This window comes from Geotrypetes seraphini, chromosome 12 (genome assembly GCF_902459505.1).
Source record: "Geotrypetes seraphini chromosome 12, aGeoSer1.1, whole genome shotgun sequence".
NCBI classification, from domain to species: Eukaryota; Metazoa; Chordata; class Amphibia; order Gymnophiona; family Dermophiidae; genus Geotrypetes; species Geotrypetes seraphini.
Genome location: NC_047095.1, coordinates 55438781 through 55443885, shown reverse-complemented (window position 1 = coordinate 55443885; position 5105 = coordinate 55438781).

Genomic DNA, 5105 nt, shown 5'->3' with positions numbered 1-5105 from the left:
GTACAGGAGTCTGTTATAAGCACTAAATGCCAGCAAAACAGCAGCAATAGGATGCTTTGCAGAAATTCCAGCTGTGAAGGAGTGCGACATTTTGGGGGGCTCATTTGGATTTAAAATAGGATTTCACTTAAATTTAACTCAGCCATGACATTCTACAAAATGTGCTATTACCACCACACTGCAAATATAAAAGCTAAGATTAGCCCTTTCATCCACTGGTCTTTTTTGATAGTCCTTTAGGCAGTTCCATGAGCAATAAGACAAACTTGGCACAGAAGAAATTCACATTCTTGCCCTATACTTTTGTCCTGGTATCATTTCTGGCTGGTGTTATGGTAATCCTAAACTGGTCATGCTTGTGTCATTCACATTTATCCACTTTATTGGAGCTCTGAAATCCCTATAAAACACGTAATTACTGCTTTTCACAACTGATCAAAGTAGTGGAAAAATCTGTTAAATAAATAAATTTTGTCCTTAGTTTAAAAAAAAAAAAAAAAATCCTTTGGGCTTCAGTCCACCAATAATCAGAGCCAAAGACTAAATTGACAGCCTTTCTCTCTGCTTCTCCTTGTGGTTACATTAGGGCTGGAGGAAATAGCAAGAGATGATGCACCAAACCAGGAAGATCAGCAGCCCTGTTGTATTCTTCCATTAAATACCATCCAGGGACTTTCTTCTTGATATAACTGGAAGTATTTGAATTTTACTTATATTGTTTTCAGGACTGAAGACACCAGGGAATAATGGAAGATTAGGATCATACCAAGAGATCATCTTTTTTTTCTGTTAGGAGTAGTGCTACCCAATTCAGGGAATTTTTTTTTTCAATTTGGCCTATTAAAATCGATTTTGAGAATCAATTTATTTTCCCACCCAATCTTGCTGTCTAACACCACCAGCTCTGGCAGGATACACATTTTAAACTGACATATTGTAATCACAAAATAATATGATTTTTTCTACTGCCATATCCAACATTTCTGTTTCTTTCCCACTGCCTTTATCATTTCTCTCGCTCCCTACCTTGTGCCCTGGGTCAAACTTCTCTATTCCTCTCCATGTAGCATCTCTCCCTTCCTCCCCTCCATTATCACGTGCAATATTTTTTCTCTCTCCCTGTCCTCCACCTATGTCTAACATTTCTGCAGAGTTAATGGATTCTCACCCCTTTCTGCCTCTTTGTTGCATCTCTCCCTCTCATCCACCCCATATCCAACAATTCTTCTCTCATCCATGTGCAGCAGCTTTCTTCCCTTCCCATCCCCGAGCAGCATCTGTTCTCCCCTTCCACCCCTACCCCTGTGCAGTTTTCCATCCCATCCCCCTACGCAGCAGCTCGCCACCGACATCCCCCCCTGCCCCTGTAAGATCTGATATACCTCCGAGCCTCCTAAAGCAGTGATGCGGCAGAGGAAAGGCCATAAGCTTCCGGTTCAGAGCGCTGCCTCTGTCGGCCAACCACCACTGTTGCTACTTTAGGAGGCCCGGAGGTCTGTCAGATCTCACCGGAGGGGGAGAGGGGATGCTGATCACTGAATCAGCGAGTCCAATTATTTTTGCTAAATGAATTGATTCAATAGATTCACCAAAGTGAATCAGCGAATTGGGAGGCACGAGTTAGAAGACAGGAGTCTGTACAAGTGATTATGCCATGGTCGAGAGTTGCTTGCAGAAAATGTCAAATCACATCTTTCAGCTCCTCCTTCATCAGTGGAGCATAGTGCCCGCTTCTGTTTGTACTAAAGCAGTTGATCGCTCTAACAGAAGAAAACAGGAGGAGAAGCATGAGAAACAATACATTTCTGTTCTGCTTTGTAACTCATGGAAAATAATAATTAGAGTCTGTACTCTAGGTGACATTCCAAAGCAGTGTCAAGACAACTAGGGTGGGACAGATGAGCCTGCCCACAAGACCAAGGACCCAAAAACGACATCCAAATGTTCTTCTTGCGGAACTGCCTGAGTCTCCGCCCATAAAGATGTTGCACTTCTGGTCAAATGAACTTTGATAGAAATAGGCGGCTGTTTGCCATATCCAGTGTACGTTGATGAAATGGCCATACTAATCCATCTGGCAATAGTTGCCTTGGAAGCTGTCTGCTTCATCTTGACTGACTGGTTAGAACAGATAGTTGGAAAAGTGAAAGTCATTGATCCTTTCCAGTTAATGGAGAGCTCTGCAATATCCTATCTTGCTTAGTCAAACCTACAGGTTGAACAGTGGGTAAACAAAATTCTTGGTTGACATGAAAAGCTGAAGCAACTTTTTGCAGAAAAGAAGGTACCATACAGGGACATTTCCACCTCTGTGATGCTGATGTATGGCTCTCTGCATGAAAGCATGTAATTCAGAGAACCTTCTCGCTGAAAGAAATAGTCTTCACAGTGAGATTCAGAAGGAACACCTCTTGCAGTGGCTCATACGGAGGTTTACTAAGGACCTTCAGGACAATATTAAGATTCCAAGATAGAAAAGGCTGGTGTATCAGAGGTCACAACCTGATCACCCTGAAAAATCTGTCACATCTGGATGAGATGCCAGTGATATCTTTCCCAATCTAGCTCAGAAGCATGAGAGGCCTGCAACCTGAACTTTGAGACACCACTGCCATACAGTCTAGGAGCCAGGTTCTTCCATGGCAGGGAGGTCTCCTGGAGCAGGTTCTCTTCCTGTTCCAAAGCTGGCACACCCGCAGGCAGTACAGTGTCCCAGTCCTGTAAGATAAGCTTTCCACAGGAGGTTAACAAAATGTAGGGTAAACCCTTGAACAGGTAGTCCCATAGGCCCCTGCAGGACAGCAGACTGGCCTCTCTTGGACTCTGCAGCGTCCACTCATTTGCGCTTCAAGCCTTCACTGACTGTGATCTTTGGGAGGGATTTCTTCCCTGCCACCCGGGCTGCCTGCAGTTCCCCAGCCCTAGAGGACTCAGAGAAGGCTAAGTCTGAGGCTCCTATTCCCTCCCTCGCATGCCCAGCGCTACATGGATGCTCCTCATCCGACCATCCAGTTTAAAACTGACATGAAATAGGGGCAGAACAGCCTGAGGAGTCTATCTCTGGCCCCAGTAACCCTTAAAATGAAACTTTCAGAACCCTGCCTGATTTTCCCCATAGGGAATAATGGGCTTTACTCACTGTGCTATGCTGGTGTCTGTGTCAACTTTTCCTGTAGCCTGACTGGAAGGAGAAGACACTCTGCCTTAAATTGATCCAGAAGTGATCCAAAACTGGAGATCTTCAGACTGCCAATACCAACTGTGAACTCAACCCGCACGAATCCTCGCAGAACAGAGGGAGATAAAAATACAGCCAGCTCCCTGAAACCCAAAGGGATTAATATACGGGTCCTACAGCCTCCCCTCAAGCCTCCAATATATCAGAAGGTGAGCTAGCTGCTAGGGGAATGGACCTGAACTTTGAACATGCACAAAGCAGGCTGGCTCAGCAGGACTGCGAGCTGACCACCCTTTTCAGAGTCAGTGTTCTCTTCCAGGCAGAGGATCCGCACATGTATGGGACCTCTCACCAGCAAAGCCTCATGAATCAGATGAAAAATACCTGAAAATAATAAAAACTGAATAGAGCAGATCAGAACACACCTTCTCAACTCGCTTGCAGATGGAAAAAATAACAACTGAAAAGGGTACTATACTCCACTGGTGGAGGAGGTGCTGAAAGATGTGATTGACATCCTTCTGCAAGCAACTTGCAACTGGGGGGGATAATCTGGAGTACAGACTCCTATGTCTTTGCAACAGAAAAAGTAGTTACAAACATTAAATGCCACCACTGCAAATCTCAAGAACAGAAAGAGATCATGTCATGTTTTCCCTGAAGCATGCTAGATCACACCATGTTCTGGATAGCTAATGCCACTTTTAGTCTTTAACACAGACCAAATTTTAATTTGGTGTACATGGTGCCAGAAAGGAAGTACCAGCATGTTCTTATGATACCTGCAACACACCACTCAAATTTCTGAAGTGTAATATTTAATTATTTTTATTCAATTTTCTATACCGTTCTCCCAGGGGAGCTCAGAACGGTTTACATGAATTTATTCAGGTACTCAAGCATTTTTTCCCCGTCTGTCCCGGTGGGCTCACAATCTATCTAATGTACCTGGGGCAATGGGAGGGGAGGGGGGATTAAGTGACTTGCCCAGGGTCACAAGGGTTGAACCCACAGCCTCAGGGTGTTGAGGCTGTAGCTTTAACCACTGCACCACACTAAAAGGGATGAAACTGTATGGAGATCAAAATTTGAGAAAGCCAGTGTTTTTTAGCACTACACACTTGGATTTCTACATGAAATAATGGAAAAGGGTAGACATACTAAGTGAAAAATGCATTACATGATGTAACCTTGGGGAAGCAGAGAATACTTACAAGATAACTGTTACCTTCAGGTTGCTGGTTTTATGAGTTAAATGCTATCGACCGTGTATTCTCAGGACTCTTTTTGCAACTCTTGTCAATAGAAGAACATTGGCTGTACAGCTGGGTATATTATGGCAGGTAATTCGCAGGCAAATAGAAAGCTGAACTACTTGGAGTCAAGGCTAAGAACTTTTCCAGACAGAGAGACGAGCAGATTGGCAACCTTGTTCATGACCTGATCAACCTTTTGTTCCATACAGCATTATGAGCTATGCATTTAAAGAAGTACCTGAATTTCTTAGTACATGTCATATGTAGCATGTAAATTTCTCTCATTTTGCTGGTTTATGGGACTTGGTTGAAAAGGGTATCTTGTGGTATCACAGTATTTCTCTGTATCATAAATCTGGACTTCCCAAACCGCAAACCCAACTGGACTTTGAGGATATCAAAAATAAGAATGAATGAGAAAAAGTTACGTACAATGAGACCAAATACATGGAAATTTCTCTCATGAATATTCATTATGGATGTCCTGAAATCCGGAGACCATGGGGTCAGGATGGTAAGTTTGGAAGGTCTCTTGTAAAAAAAACCAAACCAAAACAAAAAAAACATTCCATGTTTCAGCAGTCTGCTCCTGCTCAAAAGCACCGACACATCATCTGTAGAAAACTACAGGAGTCTAGTAGTCCCGTAACAGAAGGTTGTCATATTGTCAA